Source organism: Ranitomeya variabilis, chromosome 6, assembly GCF_051348905.1.
Source record: "Ranitomeya variabilis isolate aRanVar5 chromosome 6, aRanVar5.hap1, whole genome shotgun sequence".
Classification (NCBI taxonomy): domain Eukaryota; kingdom Metazoa; phylum Chordata; class Amphibia; order Anura; family Dendrobatidae; genus Ranitomeya; species Ranitomeya variabilis.
Window position 1 is genome coordinate 7,963,144 of NC_135237.1, and position 19,997 is coordinate 7,983,140.

Below are 19,997 nucleotides of genomic sequence, written 5' to 3' on the forward strand. Positions count from 1 at the left end.
CCGCTCTCTCCTCACATACCGGACATATAACCGCTCTCTCCTCACATACCGGACATATAACCGCTCTCTCCTCACATACGGGACATATAACCGCTCTCTCCTCACATACGGGACATATAACCGCTCTCTCCTCACATACCGGACATATAACCGCTCTCTCCTCACATACCGGACATATAACCGCTCTCTCCTCACATACCGGACATATAACCGCCCTCTCCCCACATACCGGACATATAACCGCTCTCTCCTCACATACCGGACATATAACCGCTCTCTCCTCACATACCGGACATATAACCGCCCTCTCCCCACATACCGGACATATAACCGCTCTCTCCCCACATACGGGACATATAACCGCTCTCTCCTCACATACCGGACATATAACCGCTCTCTCCTCACATACCGGACATATAACCGCTCTCTCCTCACATACCGGACATATAACCGCTCTCTCCTCACATACCGGACATATAACCGCTCTCTCCTCACATACCGGACATATAACCGCCCTCTCCCCACATACCGGACATATAACCGCTCTCTCCCCACATACGGGACATATAACCGCTCTCTCCTCACATACCGGACATATAACCGCTCTCTCCTCACATACCGGACATATAACCGCTCTCTCCTCACATACCGGACATATAACCGCTCTCTCCTCACATACCGGACATATAACCGCTCTCTCCTCACATACCGGACATATAACCGCTCTCTCCCCACATACCGGACATATAACCGCTCTCCCCTCACATACCGGAGATATAACCGCTCTCTCCTCACATACCGGACATATATCCGCTCTCTCCTCACATACCGGACATATAACCGCTCTCTCCTCACATACGGGACATATAACCGCTCTCTCCTCACATACCGGACATATAACCGCTCTCTCCTCACATGCCGGACATATAACCGCTCTCTCCTCACATACCGGACATATAACCGCTCTCTCCTCACATACCGGACATATAACCGCTCTCTCCTCACACACCGGACATATAACCGCTCTCCCCTCACATACCGGACATATAACCGCTCTCTCCTCACATACCGGACATATAACCGCTCTCTCCTCACATACCGGACATATAACCGCCCTCTCCCCACATACCGGACATATAACCGCTCTCTCCTCACATACCGGACATATAACCGCTCTCTCCTCACATACCGGACATATAACCGCCCTCTCCCCACATACCGGACATATAACCGCTCTCTCCCCACATACGGGACATATAACCGCTCTCTCCTCACATACCGGACATATAACCGCTCTCTCCTCACATACCGGACATATAACCGCTCTCTCCTCACATACCGGACATATAACCGCTCTCTCCTCACATACCGGACATATAACCGCTCTCTCCTCACATACCGGACATATAACCGCCCTCTCCCCACATACCGGACATATAACCGCTCTCTCCCCACATACGGGACATATAACCGCTCTCTCCTCACATACCGGACATATAACCGCTCTCTCCTCACATACCGGACATATAACCGCTCTCTCCTCACATACCGGACATATAACCGCTCTCTCCTCACATACCGGACATATAACCGCTCTCTCCTCACATACCGGACATATAACCGCTCTCTCCCCACATACCGGACATATAACCGCTCTCCCCTCACATACCGGACATATAACCGCTCTCCCCTCACATACCGGACATATATCCGCTCTCTCCTCACATACCGGACATATAACCGCTCTCTCCTCACATACGGGACATATAACCGCTCTCTCCTCACATACCGGACATATAACCGCTCTCTCCTCACATGCCGGACATATAACCGCTCTCTCCTCACATACCGGACATATAACCGCTCTCTCCTCACATACCGGACATATAACCGCTCTCTCCTCACACACCGGACATATAACCGCTCTCCCCTCACATACCGGACATATAACCGCTCTCTCCTCACATACCGGACATATAACCGCTCTCCCCTCACATACGGGACATATAACCGCTCTCTCCTCACATACGGGACATATAACCGCTCTCTCCTCACATACCGGACATATAACCGCTCTCTCCTCACATACCGGACATATAACCGCTCTCTCCCCACATACCGGACATATAACCGCTCTCCCCTCACATACCGGACATATAACCGCTCTCTCCCCACATACCGGACATATAACCGCTCTCTCCCCACATACCGGACATATAACCGCTCTCTCCTCACATACCGGACATATAACCGCTCTCTCCTCACATACCGGACATATAACCGCTCTCTCCTCACATACCGGACATATAACCGCTCTCTCCTCACATACGGGACATATAACCGCTCTCTCCCCACATACCGGACATATAACCGCTCTCCCCTCACATACCGGACATATAACCGCTCTCTCCCCACATACCGGACATATAACCGCTCTCCCCTCACATACCGGACATATATCCGCTCTCCCCTCACATACCGGACATATAACCGCTCTCTCCACACATACCGGACATATAACCGCTCTCTCCTCACATACCGGACATATAACCGCTCTCTCCTCACATACCGGACATATAACCGCTCTCTCCTCACATACCGGACATATAACCGCTCTCCCCTCACATACCGGACATATAACCGCTCTCTCCTCACATACCGGACATATAACCGCTCTCTCCTCACATACCGGACATATAACCGCTCTCTCCTCACATACCGGACATATAACCGCTCTCTCCCCACATACCGGACATATAACCGCTCTCTCCTCACATACCGGACATATAACCGCTCTCTCCTCACATACCGGACATATAACCGCTCTCTCCTCACATACGGGACATATAACCGCTCTCTCCTCACATACGGGACATATAACCGCTGTCCTCACATACGGGACATATAACCGCTCTCTCCCCACATACCGGACATATAACTGCTCTCCCCTCACATACCGGACATATAACCGCTCTCCCCTCACATACCGGACATATAACCGCTCTCTCCTCACATACCGGACATATAACCGCTCTCTCCTCACATACCGGACATATAACCGCTCTCTCCTCACATACCGGACATATAACCGCTCTCTCCTCACATACGGGACATATAACCGCTCTCTCCTCACATACCGGACATATAACCGCTCTCTCCCCACATACCGGACATATAACCGCTCTCTCCTCACATACCGGACATATAACCGCTCTCTCCTCACATACCGGACATATAACCGCTCTCTCCTCACATACCGGACATATAACCGCTCTCTCCTCACATACCGGACATATAACCGCTCTCTCCTCACATACCGGACATATAACCGCTCTCTCCTCACATACGGGACATATAACCGCTCTCCCCTCACATACCGGACATATAACCGCTCTCCCCTCACATACCGGACATATAACCGCTCTCCCCTCACATACGGGACATATAACCGCTCTCCCCTCACATACCGGACATATAACCGCTCTCTCCTCACATACCGGACATATAACCGCTCTCTCCTCACATACCGGACATATAACCGCTCTCTCCTCACATACCGGACATATAACCGCTCTCTCCTCACATACCGGACATATAACCGCTCTCTCCTCACATACCGGACATATAACCGCTCTCTCCTCACATACGGGACATATAACCGCTCTCCCCTTATTAGGGTTGAACAATTAATATAAGAGTTCAATTCTCTAGTTGCCTACTCCTGGCCTAATGGATATTGATCATGTGCACTAAAGAAATACACCAGACACAGTCAGCTGTAACTCTCCTTGATCAATGTATGGCTCAGCTCCAAGAAGGGCTTTTATTAGTGAAAACACAATGTTATATATCTCCTGTAAGGGGGCTCGGTTAGCTCTAAAATGGGAGTGATCGGATGTATTCCATTGGTTAGTGGGTTGGGCATGAGCAAGTCCATGGGCGGATCCATGAGGTCATCAAGGTGGGTTGGTCCGTGAGGTCATCAGAGTGGGCGTCGCTGTGGGTGGATCCATGAGGTCATCAGTGTGGGCGTCGTCTTGGATACCAGACCGCATGGTCTGCTAAAACAGGAAATGGCAGCCATCTTCAGTGTCTTCATTGTTCATCAGACCGCATGGCTCTGGTATAGGAGATGGCAGCCATCTTAAGTGTCTTACTTTGTCTGAGGAAAACTTATGTAAGGTTAAACAATACATGTTATAGGTTGCTTCTCTCAATTACCTTATGTGTTGAGGTTAATTAAGTATTTGATCTTATGGCTCTCCTCAACAGTCCCCCCTAAATACTTTATTAACCTTTTCTTTTATCTTGATCCCACCGTGGTTCCCTAACCCACCGATGTTAAGTGTTATTATGACATCAGAAGCTTCATGACAATATGGATGCTATAGCCACCAGAGAATGTGTGACCGATTATGGGTATACTGAGGAGGTATATCGAAGCGTGTTACCCATGTCCTCGGGACTTCCCTACCTGCTGGATCTATTACTCTCCAATCTCCCATCTCCATGGTTACTTAGAGTAAAATACACATGTGACTAACCCTGTTGTACACATCCTAGATCTGACCGTCTTGCCCGGGAGGGGGAATTGGAGTTTTCACCAGTTTGAGACAAGTTTTCCCTTGTGGAAAACCTCCCTTTGTAGCTGGACTTTGACAAGCAGGTCAGATCCTACTCTGTCCCTAAATGTCTAAGAATTTTACAATGTGAGAGATGGATCCAGGAGGCGCTCAGCAACCCTGACTGAAGTAGGAGTAGTCAGGAGCACTTGGTAGGGACCCTCAAATCTCGACTCCAGGAATGTCTTTCTGATGAACGTCTTTACCAGCATGTAGTCACCAGGTTAGAAAGTATGGGTACCGTCACTGGAATCTGGACCTGGAATGGATGATAAAACTTGTACATGTGTTACTGACAGTTCTTTAGTAACAACAATTAACAACAATTACAGAATTTACAAGAGTATCACTTCCCAAGGCTAGCTGTTGTGGAAAATATTGACCCAATCTTGGAGGCCACCCCAAAAAGAATCTCGTATGGTGTGAGTTTAGTGGGACCCCTTGGAGTGTTTCTGACTGAGTATAAGGCAACGTGCAAAATGTCTGCCCAAGTCTGACCTCCTAACTGGCTTTCAGTATTTTATTTTTGAAGGTGCCATTCAGTGTTTCTACTTTCCCACTGCTATGTAGGTGATATGGAGTATGTAAACCCAAATCAGCTCCCACCAGTGTCCATAGTTCCTTAGTCAGTGCTGCAGTAAACGCAGGTCCTTGGTCACTCTCAATTACCTCTGGGACCCCATATCTGCAGACTACTTCAGTCACTAGTCTCTTAACAGTCACTCTGGCGGTCATGTTGGTTACTGGATAGGCTTCGGGCCATCCTGAAAACATGTCAGTCACTACCAGTACATACTCGTACTTCCCTACTTTTGGCATTCGAATGTGGTCAATCTGAATTCTCTGAAAGGGATAAAGTGGTTTAGCCAAATGTTTCTGAGTAACTTTCTGAGGTGGTGCTGGATTGCATGCTGCACACAAAAGGCAGGACTTGAAATAATTTTGGGTGACAGTAGAGATCCCAGGTGCCATATAAATCTTCCAAATTAGGTCATTCATCTGATTCTTGCCTCTGTGGGTGATAACGTGTGCCCATTCTGTCACTGAGGGGTACAGATTACGGGGTAGACCTTTGTGTTCACCCTCCAGACTCCATCTTCATCCTTTTTTAGCTCCTCCTTCTTGCCATGACTTCTTTTCATCATCTGATGTCTTGTCTTGATGTAGATGGATAATCCTCATAAGAGAGGCTTTAGTCCCTTCTTCAGTGTCTTGTGACACGTACACCGCTGCTTTCTCTTTCCTAAATGGATCCACAGCATAGGTTTTTTTTCTGTTTTGTCAGCAAAGAAGTTCCCCCTTGCTTCTGGAGAATCCAGTCTCCCGTGAGCTTTGATCTTGATTACTGCAACCTCTGAAGGTAGATTCAGAGCGACCACAAGTTCTTGCATGGTAGCAGCATGTTTTACAGGAGTTCCACTGGACGTTAGGTATCCTCTGGCTGCCCAGATACTGCCGAAGTCATGAGCCACTTGAAAAGCGTATCTTGAATCCGTGTAGATGTTGACCACCTTCTCCGTCGCTTCCTGACAAGCCAGCGTCAAAGCTTTAAGTTCCGCTTCTTGTGCAGACATGTGCGGTGGTAGCGATCCAGCTGAGATGATCAGGTAACATAGTAACATAGTAACATAGTTAGTAAGGCCGAAAAAAGACATTTGTCCATCCAGTTCAGCCTATATTCCATCATAATAAATCCCCAGATCTACGTCCTTCTATAGAACCTAATAATTGTATGATACAATATTGTTCTGCTCCAGGAAGTCATCCAGGCCTCTCTTGAACCCCTCGACTGAGTTCGCCATCACCACCTCCTCAGGCAAGCAATTCCAGATTCTCACTGCCCTAACAGTAAAGAATCCTCTTCTATGTTGGTGGAAAAACCTTCTCTCCTCCAGACGCAAAGAATGCCCCCTTGTGCCCGTCACCTTCCTTGGTATAAACAGATCCTCAGCGAGATATTTGTATTGTCCCCTTATATACTTATACATGGTTATTAGATCGCCCCTCAGTCGTCTTTTTTCTAGACTAAATAATCCTAATTTCGCTAATCTATCTGGGTATTGTAGTTCTCCCATCCCCTTTATTAATTTTGTTGCCCTCCTTTGTACTCTCTCTAGTTCCATTATATCCTTCCTGAGCACCGGTGCCCAAAACTGGACACAGTACTCCATGTGCGGTCTAACTAGGGATTGGTACAGAGGCAGTATAATGCTCTCATCATGTGTATCCAGACCTCTTTTAATGCACCCCATGATCCTGTTTGCCTTGGCAGCTGCTGCCTGGCACTGGCTGCTCCAGGTAAGTTTATCATTAACTAGGATCCCCAAGTCCTTCTCCATGTGAGATTTACCCAGTGGTTTCCCGTTCAGTGTGTAATGGTGATATTGATTCCTTCTTCCCATGTGTATAACCTTACATTTATCATTGTTAAACCTCATCTGCCACCTTTCAGCCCAAGTTTCCAACTTATCCAGATCCATCTGTAGCAGAATACTATCTTCTCTTGTATTAACTGCTTTACATAGTTTTGTATCATCTGCAAATATCAATATTTTACTGTGTAAACCTTCTACCAGATCATTAATGAATATGTTGAAGAGAACAGGTCCCAATACCGACCCCTGCGGTACCCCACTGGTCACAGCGACCCAGTTAGAGACTATACCATTTATAACCACCCTCTGCTTTCTATCACTAAGCCAGTTACTAACCCATTTACACACATTTTCCCCCAGACCAAGCATTCTCATTTTGTGTACCAACCTCTTGTGCGGTACGGTATCAAACGCTTTGGAAAAATCGAGATATACCACGTCCAATGACTCACCGTGGTCCAGCCTATAGCTTACCTCTTCATAAAAACTGATTAGATTGGTTTGACAGGAGCGATTTCTCATAAACCCATGCTGATATGGAGTTAAACAGTTATTCTCATTGAGATAATCCAGAATAACATCCTTCAGAAACCCTTCAAATATTTTACCAACAGTAGAGGTTAGACTTACTGGCCTATAATTTCCAGGTTCACTTTTAGAGCCCTTTTTGAATATTGGCACCACATTTGCTATGCGCCAGTCCTGCGGAACAGACCCCGTCGCTATAGAGTCCCTAAAAATAAGAAATAATGGTTTATCTATTACATTACTTAGTTCTCTTAGTACTCGTGGGTGTATGCCATCCGGACCCGGAGATTTATCTATTTTAATCTTATTTAGCCGGTTTCGCACCTCTTCTTGGGTTAGATTGGTGACCCTTAATATAGGGTTTTCATTGTTTCTTGGGATTTCACCTAGCATTTCATTTTCCACCGTGAATACCGTGGAGAAGAAGGTGTTTAATATGTTAGCCTTTTCCTCGTCATCTACAACCATTCTTTCCTCACTATTTTTTAAGGGGCCTACATTTTCAGTTTTTATTCTTTTACTATTGATATAGTTGAAGAACAGTTTGGGATTAGTTTTACTCTCCTTAGCAATGTGCTTCTCTGTTTCCTTTTTGGCAGCTTTAATTAGTTTTTTAGATAAAGTATTTTTCGTCATGTGTTTGGTGTGTTTTTAGGTCATGTGTAACCACGACATATCCCGTATGGAACCTTCCTGTTTTATCTGCAAATCTGGAACCATCAGTGAAGAACGTCACGTCAGCATGTGGGAGTGGGTCTTCAGACACGTTTTTTCTGGGAGGCTACTTCTTCATGCATTTGTTCAAGACAGTCATAATCCTCTGAGTGTGTAGAGGCATCTTCTCCGAGAGCATCAGTATCATCCACATCCCCCCTGGAAAGAGGAAGCAGCGTGGACAGTTTGAAGATGCTGCAGCGGACAAGAGTGACATTATCCGGAACCAAGAGCCAACGTTGGAGTCTCATATGATGCTGTACCAACAGATGTTTAGGTTCCAACAATAGCAATTATGTCGTGTGGAGCCATTAAGAGAACTGGATGTCCTCAGATGATATCAGGATTTTTGTCCAGAAGCATATGTGCAGCATGAACAGCTCTGAGGCAAGTCGGGGAAGCTTGAGACACAGAGTCCAGGCGGGCAGAGTAGTAGCCGATTGGTCTTGTTCTTCCCCCATGTTTTTGTGCTAGGACTCCGGAAGCATGTCCTGCTACTTCACTGACAAACAAGTAAAAAGGTAGTTGATAATTTGGGATTCCAAGAGCTGGTGCAGACTAGGGTTGAGCGACCTTAGCTTTTTTAGGATCGAGGTGGGTTTTGTGAAACCCGACCTTCTCGGATGTCGGATCGTATGGAATCGGCCGATTCTACTGTAAAGTCGGGTTCCGGACCCGGAACACGAAACCCAATGTATGTCAATGAAATTATTTTTTTTATTCTCTCTCTCTCTCTCTCTCCTCCGTGCAAGGCATATGTTATTTTTTGACTCCGGAAATTACTACGTCCGAAAACGTAACATAGCACTATGATGCCGCAGGAGCCGGAACCTATGTCATCACGCTGCCCACAATTAATTGGCTCAAAAAAATGGCGGGGAAGGCGTCATTCGAAACGCGACTTTGGCGCCAAGTTCGCGTTCCACGTGGCCGACCCACACTGGGATCGGATCGGGTTTCATGAGACGCCGACTTTGCCAAAAGTCGGCGACTTATGAAAATGAACGACCCGTTTCGCTCAACCCTAGTGCAGACTGTATGGCCTGTTTAAGAGCGTAGAAAGCTTCCACGGATTTAGTACATAGTGGAAACGCTGACGTCTTGAGGTCATCGTACAATGGCTGCATCAGCTTTGAGGCATCTGGAAACCTTTGGCAACAATAATAATTGATAGGTCAGCCAACTCATCCGAGGCCCTTGTCTTAGGTTCTTGGCAGAACTCAACACCAGAGTCCCATGTCTCGTCATGCTCCTGTAGAAAGGCATCGGCTGTTTTTTTTTTTTTCTGGATCTAGAACTTGGTTCAACAGAGTAGCAGCTTGCTGGGGTGTAAACTTGACATAGATGGTGGGCTCCTCAGACATGAGCATTGGCACTGTTGGCGGTGGCACCTGAGGCGGGAGTAGAGATGGCACCGGGAGTGCAGATGTAGTCCCTTGTGTATGAGGAGCCGGAGGAGGTAACAGTCCTGGAATGAGGGGCTCTATTTGGGCAGCTCCAGTATCATGGTATGGGCTCCAGGTGACGCAGGCAGTCTTAAAAGCTTTTAACAGTCCTGTCCTCATTAATGCGAGTTATTGCTGCACGAAGTTGTTGAGCACTAACGTCTGGATGAATAGGGTCATAAGTAGGGGTCACAGCATGTATGATCATTCTACACAGGAAGATTGCCAGCTTTAGTCACCGCTATGTCCCCAACAGCTATCTGACCACGTGACTCAACAATGATTTGACTGTCAGCTTGAATAGTCGCCCCTCCTGCTTCCACACCTCCATTGTGCTCTAACCGAGAATTGGCAGCATTAACAATAGCGTCTGTCTCCATTGTTGTTATATCACCCTTTCCCACCACTAACAAGGGTCCCTCAGGAAGTTCTTTTTCAAAAATAGGTTGCCAACATTCCCTCCCCTTTGTGCTTCCTGTGCTATTGGTATCCCCCTCCCACATTGAGCCCCCCCTTGATACAGTCGCCACCGTCCCATACAGGTGTGCGCTTGGCTGCGAGACAGCCTGTGAGGTACTGGGCATAGGGTTATGTAGGCTGCGTGAGAGTGCTGTTGTGGAAGCGTTGGGAGGAGAGGCCATTGCTTGGAGCATCTCGTGTGGGTGTGCGGCTAAATTGGCAGTGGAAGTGACAGTAGAAAGGGTAGGTGCTGGGGACGATCCAGGTGGGAGGACTGCTGGATTCACAACAGGAGTGATAGAGGAAAGGGTTGGTGCCCCATTGGAAACAACAGAGATAGGAAACATGGGTAAAGCCTGTTCACTTCCCGAAGGAATATAGTATTGGCCGTTAGTGGTCATTACTGGGTAACAAGGATTTGGTGATGTGGCGTGTAGCCTTAATCTGATATGTTCACCACCAGGAGCAGCACATTCGCCATCCACAACATGGCTGCCGTCAGAATTATATTTACCACCAACAAGATGGCTGCCGTCAGAATTATATTTACCACCAACAAGATGGCTGCCGTCAGAATTATATTTACCACCAACAAGATGGCTGCCGTCAGAATTATATTTACCACCAACAAGATGGCTGCCGTCAGAATTATATTTACCACCAACAAGATGGCTGCCATCAGAATTATATTTACCACCACCAAGATGGCCGCCGTCAGAATTATATTTACCACCACCAAGATGGCCGCCATTACATTTAGCACCTGGCTCTGGGCCACCATTTTGGCTGCTATCACATTTAACACATTGGCCATTAACAAAATGGCCACCATTACATTTACCACATGGCTCTGAGCCACCATTTTACGGTGGTGGCCGCTCACAGGATATATTTTTGTAATACACAACTCAAAACTCTATTCTTTCTATTCCTTTTCTCTTCTACCCAATTTCCAATTTTTTTTTTTTTTTTATACAGACTTTCAGAGACTCTTTCTCCTGCCCTAGCAATAGACAACAATCCATTATCTTCTAGGATACCTTTTCTTTTATCTCAAGACAAGCTTCCAGTCCAGGGGCTGCAACCTTCCCCCTTCTGGCATTCCACACAACTTCATAAGCTTTTTACATTGCTTAATATGACTCTTCCCTTCACGAGTCGCTACTAATGTGCATGAGTCTAACTTGCCATCTGAATTTGGCTTAGTGCCCATACGGCAGAACTGCATTAATTTCTCCATCTTTCTATAGATATACAGTATATATATATCTATCTATCAAGATAACAAACACCAAACAAACAATAAGACGGGGGAGATGACTCAAACCTGAGATTCTAAAGGGAACTGAGTCTGCAGTACCCAGTTCCTATTGCTTCTTGTCACGTGGTCCCTGTCTGACTTCCGTGCTCCGTACTTTACAAACCAATTATTCCCTACTTTGTCAAATTGCTCCCTAACTTACCGGTCCCCGTGCAGAGTCAACTCACTCGATGTCACGGGGCAAAAAAAAGAAAAACTATAAATTTAATTGGCCCAAACTGAGCCAATTCGCTCCAAGTTTCAATGAGCCGCTACACAATTTATTATGCCCGAACTGAGCCAACTCGCTCCAAGATTTACCGGGTCCCCCTAGGCCGAGTCAATTCACTCAAGGTCCTAGTCCTCATGTACAGAACTGAAAATCTTATCACAGGCGACAACCGTATACCACAGACAAAAATTATTTTATTTTTTTTCTACACTTGCTTTCTTTCCTTCTTTAAAAACAAAACCTGTTTTTCTCGTCCTACCACATGCTTTTCTTTCTGTAAACAAACCTGTTTATTCTTTCCTAGTAACCTGCTTTGTTCCAAACACAATGCTTTTCTTTAACTACCAGTACATACCCTGTTTTATCACTTGCCTGTAGCCCTCTGTAAACACTTCTATTTGTCATCTCCCCTCTTCACAACATGTAACAGGCAGTAGGCAACTAAAACGTGTGACGGTTCTTGCAATTAAATGACCAGCAGCGGAGATACCCTTTCTGCCGTCTTACAGATACCAAGAAAACCGGACACGGTCAGGCAATCTGCACAGGATACCCCGAAAGACACAGGTAAAGACTACAGATTATAAAAATCAGCAGACTTACCGTGTTCTGTTAAGGAGTTGATCAGTCTCCAGATTCGGGGTACTCAGTGCATCCAGCCGTTCCACTCGCCGGTTTTACAGGGTTCAGGGCTCTTCCTCTGCTGGCCCCAGGTTGGGCGGCCAAATATTAGGGTTGAACAATTAATATAAGAGTTCAATTCTCTAGTTGCCTACTCCTGGCCTAATGGATATTGATCATGTGCACTAAAGAAATACACCAGACACAGTCAGCTGTAACTCTCCTTGATCAATGTATGGCTCAGCTCCAAGAAGGGCTTTTATTAGTGAAAACACAATGTTATATATCTCCTGTAAGGGGGCTCGGTTAGCTCTAAAATGGGAGTGATCGGATGTATTCCATTGGTTAGTGGGTTGGGCATGAGCAAGTCCATGGGCGGATCCATGAGGTCATCAAGGTGGGTTGGTCCGTGAGGTCATCAGAGTGGGCGTCGCTGTGGGTGGATGCATGAGGTCATCAGTGTGGGCGTCGTCTTGGATACCAGACCGCATGGTCTGCTAAAACAGGAAATGGCAGCCATCTTCAGTGTCTTCATTGTTCATCAGACCGCATGGCTCTGGTATAGGAGATGGCAGCCATCTTAAGTGTCTTACTTTGTCTGAGGAAAACTTATGTAAGGTTAAACAATACATGTTATAGGTTGCTTCTCTCAATTACCTTATGTGTTGAGGTTAATTAAGTATTTGATCTTATGGCTCTCCTCAACACCCTCACATACCGGACATATAACCGCTCTCCCCTCACATACCGGACATATAACCGCTCTCCCCTCACATACGGGACATATAACCGCTCTCCCCTCACATACGGGACATATAACCGCTCTCCCCTCACATACCGGACATATAACCGCTCTCTCCTCACATACCGGACATATAACCGCTCTCCCCTCACATACCGGACATATAACCGCTCTCTCCTCACATACGGGACATATAACCGCTCTCTCCTCACATACCGGACATATAACCGCTCTCTCCTCACATACCGGACATATAACCGCTCTCTCCTCACATACCGGACATATAACCGCTCTCTCCTCACATACCGGACATATAACCGCTCTCCCCTCACATACGGGACATATAACCGCTCTCCCCTCACATACGGGACATATAACCGCTCTCCCCTCACATACCGGACATATAACCGCTCTCCCCTCACATACCGGACATATAACCGCTCTCCCCTCACATACCGGACATATAACCGCTCTCCCCTCACATACGGGACATATAACCGCTCTCCCCTCACATACCGGACATATAACCGCTCTCCCCTCACATACCGGACATATAACCGCTCTCTCCTCACATACCGGACATATAACCGCTCTCTCCTCACATACCGGACATATAACCGCTCTCTCCTCACATACCGGACATATAACCGCTCTCTCCTCACATACCGGACATATAACCGCTCTCTCCTCACATACCGGACATATAACCGCTCTCTCCTCACATACCGGACATATAACCGCTCTCTCCCCACATACGGGACATATAACCGCTCTCTCCTCACATACCGGACATATAACCGCTCTCTCCTCACATACCGGACATATAACCGCTCTCTCCCCACATACCGGACATATAACCGCTCTCTCCTCACATACCGGACATATAACCGCTCTCTCCTCACATACCGGACATATAACCGCTCTCTCCTCACATACCGGACATATAACCGCTCTCTCCTCACATACCGGACATATAACCGCTCTCTCCTCACATACCGGACATATAACCGCTCTCTCCTCACATACCGGACATATAACCGCTCTCCCCTCACATACCGGACATATAACCGCTCTCTCCTCACATACCGGACATATAACCGCTCTCTCCCCACATACGGGACATATAACCGCTCTCTCCTCACATACCGGACATATAACCGCTCTCTCCTCACATACCGGACATATAACCGCTCTCTCCTCACATACGGGACATATAACCGCTCTCCCCTCACATACGGGACATATAACCGCTCTCTCCTCACATACCGGGCATATAACCGCTCTCCCCTCACATACGGGACATATAACCGCTCTCCCCTCACATACCGGACATATAACCGCTCTCCCCTCACATACCGGACATATAACCGCTCTCTCCCCACATACCGGGCATATAACCGCCCTCCCCTCACATACCGGACATATAACCGCTCTCTCCTCACATACCGGACATATAACCGCTCTCCCCTCACATACCGGACATATAACCGCTCTCTCCTCACATACCGGACATATAACCGCTCTCTCCCCACATACCGGACATATAACCGCTCTCCCCTCACATACCGGACATATAACCGCTCTCTCCTCACATACCGGACATATAACCGCTCTCTCCTCACATACCGGACATATAACCGCTCTCTCCCCACATACCGGACATATAACCGCTCTCTCCCCACATACCGGACATATAACCGCTCTCCCCTCACATACCGGACATATAACCGCCCTCCCCTCACATACGGGACATATAACCGCTCTCTCCTCACATACCGGACATATAACCGCTCTCTCCTCACATACCGGACATATAACCGCTCTCTCCTCACATACGGGACATATAACCGCTCTCTCCTCACATACCGGACATATAACCGCTCTCTCCTCACATACCGGACATATAACCGCTCTCTCCTCACATACCGGACATATAACCGCTCTCTCCTCACATACCGGACATATAACCGCTCTCTCCTCACATACCGGACATATAACCGCTCTCTCCTCACATACCGGACATATAACCGCTCTCTCCTCACATACCGGACATATAACCGCTCTCCCCTCACATACCGGACATATAACCGCTCTCTCCTCACATACCGGACATATAACCGCTCTCTCCTCACATACCGGACATATAACCGCTCTCCCCTCACATACCGGACATATAACCGCTCTCTCCTCACATACGGGACATATAACCGCTCTCTCCTCACATACCGGACATATAACCGCTCTCTCCTCACATACCGGACATATAACCGCTCTCCCCTCACATACCGGACATATAACCGCTCTCTCCTCACATACCGGACATATAACCGCTCTCCCCTCACATACCGGACATATATCCGCTCTCTCCTCACATACCGGACATATAACCGCTCTCTCCTCACATACCGGACATATAACCGCTCTCTCCTCACATACCGGACATATAACCGCTCTCTCCTCACACACCGGGCATATAACCGCTCTCTCCTCACATACCGGACATATAACCGCTCTCTCCTCACACACCGGACATATAACCGCTCTCTCCCCACATACCGGACATATAACCGCTCTCTCCTCACATACCGGACATATAACCGCTCTCCCCTCACATACCGGACATATAACCGCTCTCTCCTCACATACCGGACATATAACCGCTCTCCCCTCACATACCGGACATATAACCGCTCTCTCCTCACATACCGGACATATAACCGCTCTCTCCCCACATACCGGACATATAACCGCTGTAAGGTCACATATCAGTCATGATCTCCTCAGTTCAGTCACAATAAACTTGCCCACAATAAACATGGCGTCGCTCATCCTCTACATTACCTGTCATGTGATCAGACAGCTCCTCCTTTTCCTGGCCGCTGCCGGAAGTGAGGGTGCATTGCATTGCTTTGGGCCGGACCCGGGAAATCTGAGTGAGTAGACTGGGAGCAGTGTCTGTGTGTGGCGGATCCTCCGAGCTTCCGGTCATGTTCTCATCGGGTGTTAGTTTCCTCGGGAGCAGGGAGAAGGACGAGCTGTCACCCATAGTAACCAATCAGCGCGCTTCTTTCATTTTCTGCTCTGCGTGGGTTACGTGTAAGCCTGAGTCTTATTGGTTGTTGTATGCCGCGGTGGGCCTGGCTCCTCCCTCTGCCGGGCGCCACTTCCTGTTTATCACGTCACAGCTGAGTCTGTAGCGAGCGGCCCCTGATGTCACTACTGACCCACAATGCCCCGGACCGTGACTGGGGGCCTGTTAGTCACATGATGCGGGGTCTCCCGTACTGTGCCCCCACCTACCGTCATGTCTCACCATGCTTTACCCTGCAGCTCTCCATGTGTGTACTGTGACCTCACCTACTGTCATGTCTCACCATGCTTTACCCTGCAGCTCTCCATGTGTGTACTGTGACCTCACCTACTGTCATGTCTCACCATGCTTTACCCTGCAGCTCTCCATGTGTGTACTGTGACCTCACCTACTGTCATGTCTCGCTATGCTTTACCCTGCAGCTCTTCATGTGTGTACTGAGGCCCCACCTACTGTCATGTCTCACCATGCTTTACCCTGCAGCTCTCCATGTGTGTACTGTGCCCCCACCTACCGTCATATCTCACCGTGCTTTACCCTGCAGCTCTCCATGTGTGTACTGTGACCTCACCTACTGTCATGTCTCGCTATGCTTTACCCTGCAGCTCTTCATGTGTGTACTGAGGCCCCACCTACTGTCATGTCTCACCATGCTTTACCCTGCAGCTCTCCATGTGTGTACTGTACCCCCACCTACTGTCATGTCTCACCATGCTTTACCCTGCAGCTCTCCATGTGTGTACTGTGGCCCCACCTACCGTCATGTCTCACCATGCTTTACCCTGCAGCTCTTCATGTGTGTACTGTGCCTCCACCTACCATCATGTCTCACCATGCTTTACCCTGCAGCTCTCCATGTGTGTACTGTGGCCCCCACCTACTGTCATGTCTCGCTATGCTTTACCCTGCAGCTCTCCATGTGTGTACTGTGCCCCCACCTACCGTCATATCTCACCGTGCTTTACCCTGCAGCTCTCCATGTGTGTACTGTGGCCCCCACCTACTGTCATGTCTCGCTATACTTTACCCTGCAGCTCTTCATGTGTGTACTGTGCCTCCACCTACCATCATGTCCCACCATGCTTTACCCTGCAGCTCTCCATGTGTGTACTGTGGCCCCCACCTACCGTCATGTCTCACCATGCTTTACCCTGCAGCTCTCCCTGTGTGTACTGTGCCCCCACCTACCGTCATGTCTCACTGTGCTTTACCCTGCAGCTCTCCATGTGTGTACTGTGGCCCCCACCTACTGTCATGTCTCACCATGCTTTACCCTGCAGCTCTTCATGTGTGTACTGTGCCTCCACCTACCGTCATGTCTCACCATGCTTTACCCTGCAGCTCTCCTTGTGTGTACTGTGGCCCCCACCTACTGTCATGTCTCACCATGCTTTACCCTGCAGCTCTTCATGTGTGTACTGTGCCTCCACCTACCGTCATGTCTCACCATGCTTTACCCTGCAGCTCTCCATGTGTGTACTGTGGCCCCCACCTACCGTCATGTCTCACCATGCTTTACCCTGCAGCTCTTCATGTATGTACTGTGGCCCCACCTACCATCATGTCTCACCATGCTTTACCCTGCAGCTCTTCATGTGTGTACTGTGGCCCCCACCTACCGTCATGTCTCACCATGCTTTACCCTGCAGCTCTCCTTGTGTGTACTGTGGCCCCACCTACCATCATGTCTCACCATGCTTTACCCTGCAGCTCTTCATGTGTGTACTGTGGCCCCCACCTACCGTCATGTCTCACCATGCTTTACCCTGCAGCTCTCCTTGTGTGTACTGTGGCCCCACCTACCGTCATGCCTCACCATGCTTTACCCTGCAGCTCTCCTTGTGTGTACTGTGGCCCCCACCTACCATCATGTCTCACCATGCTTTACCCTGCAGCTCTCCTTGTGTGTACTGTGGCCCCACCTACCGTCATGTCTCACCATGCTTTACCCTGCAGCTCTCCATGTGTGTACTGTGGCCCCACCTACCATCATGTCTCACCATGCTTTACCCTGCAGCTCTTCATGTGTGTACTGTGCCTCCACCTACCGTCATGTCTCACCATGCTTTACACTGCAGTTCTCCTTGTGTGTACTGTGGCCCCACCTACCGTCATGCCTCACCATGCTTTACCCTGCAGCTCTCCTTGTGTGTACTGTGGCCCCACCTACTGTCATGTCTCACCATGCTTTACCCTGCAGTTCTCCTTGTGTGTACTGTGGCCCCACCTACCGTCATGTCTCACCATGCTTTACCCTGCAGCTCTCCATGTGTGTACTGTACCCCCACCTACTGTCATGTCTCACCATGCTTTACCCTGCAGCTCTTCATGTGTGTACTGTGGCCCCACCTACCGTCATGCCTCACTATGCTTTACCCTGCAGCTCTCCTTGTGTGTACTGTGCCCCCACCTACCGTCATGCCTCACCATGCTTTACCCTGCAGCTCTACTTCTGTGTACTGTGCCCCCACCTACTGTCATGCCTCACCATGCTTTACCCTGCAGCTCTCCTGTGTACTGTGCCCCCACCTACTGTCATGTCTCACCATGCTTTACAGTGCAGCTCTCTTTGTGTGTACTGTGCCCCACCTGTCATGTCTCACCATGCTTTACCCTACAGCTCTCCTTCTGTGTACTGTGCCCCCACCTACTGTCATGTCTCACCATGCTTTACCCTGCAGCTCTACTTCTGTGTACTGTGCCCCCACCTACTGTCATGTCTCACCATGCTTTACCCTGCAGCTCTACTTCTGTGTACTGTGCCCCCACCTCCTGTCATGTCTCACCATGCTTTACAGTGCAGCTTTCCTTGTGTGTACTGTGCCCCACCTACTGTCATGTCTCACCATGCTTTACCCTGCAGCTCTACTTCTGTGTACTGTGCCCCCACCTACTGTCATGTCTCACCATGCTTTACAGTGCAGCTCTCCTTGTGTGTACTGTGCCCCCACCTACTGTCATGTCTCACCATGCTTTACCCTGCAGCTGTCTTTGTGTGTCCTGTGACCCCACCTACCGTCATGCCTCACCATGCTTTACCCTGCAGCTCTCCTTCTGTGTACTGTGGCCCCACCTACCGTCATGTTTCACCATGCTTTACCCTGAAGCTCTCAATGTGTGTACTGTGGCCCCCACCTACCGTCATGTCTCACCATGCTTTACCCTGCAGCTCTCCATGTGTGTACTTCGGTCCCACCTACTGACATGTCTCACCATGCTTTACCCTCCAGCTCTCCTTGTGTGTTCTGTGGCCCCACCTACCATCATGTCTCACCATGCTTTACCCTGCCGCTCTCCCTGTGTCTACTGTGACCTCACCTACCTTCATGTCTCACCATGCTTTACGCTGCAGCTCTCCATGTGTGTACTGTGACCTCACCTACCGTCATGTCTCACCATGCTTTACCCTGCAGCTCTCTATGTGTGTATTGTGGCCACCCCACCGTCATGTCTCACCATGCTTTACCCTGCAGCTCTCCATGTGTGTACTGTGACCTCACCTACTGTCATGTCTCACCTTGCTTTACACTGCAGCTCTCCATGTGTGTACTGTGACCTCACCTACCATCATGTCTCACCATGCTTTACCCTGCAGCTCTCCATGTGTGTACTGTGACCTCACCTACCTTCATGTCTCACCATGCTTTACCCTGCAGCTCTCCATGTGTGTACTGTGACCTCACCTACTGTCATGTCTCACCTTGCTTTACACTGCAGCTCTCCATGTGTGTACTGTGACCTCACCTACCATCATGTCTCACCATGCTTTACCCTGCAGCTCTCCATGTGTGTACTGTGACCTCACCTACCTTCATGTCTCACCAGGCTTTACACTGCAGCTCTCCCTCTGTTTGCTGTGGCCCCTCCT

General features: G+C 48.7%; 2 protein-coding genes across 4 annotated transcripts in view; one reads left to right on the top strand and one right to left on the bottom strand.

The window, feature by feature from the left end:
* The window catches only part of LOC143781284 (uncharacterized), a 142,732-nt gene extending 126,719 nt beyond the window's left edge, over window positions 1–16,013 (bottom strand). Inside the window, exon 1 of the mRNA XM_077267796.1 lies at window positions 15,880–16,013. The gene's annotated coding sequence lies outside the window, so the exon portion shown is untranslated. The remainder of the gene's footprint in view (window positions 1–15,879) is intronic.
* The window catches only part of C6H1orf35 (chromosome 6 C1orf35 homolog), a 94,282-nt gene that overhangs the window by 40,988 nt on the left and 33,297 nt on the right, over window positions 1–19,997 (top strand). Inside the window, exon 1 of one of the 3 annotated variants that reach the window (XM_077267805.1) lies at window positions 15,835–15,971. The exons of 1 other annotated variant lie outside the window; for it this stretch is intronic. The gene's annotated coding sequence lies outside the window, so the exon portion shown is untranslated. Of the gene's footprint in view, window positions 1–15,834; window positions 15,972–15,997; window positions 16,135–19,997 lie in introns of those variants that run through there. One more of the 3 variants, XM_077267806.1, reaches the window with a different exon arrangement.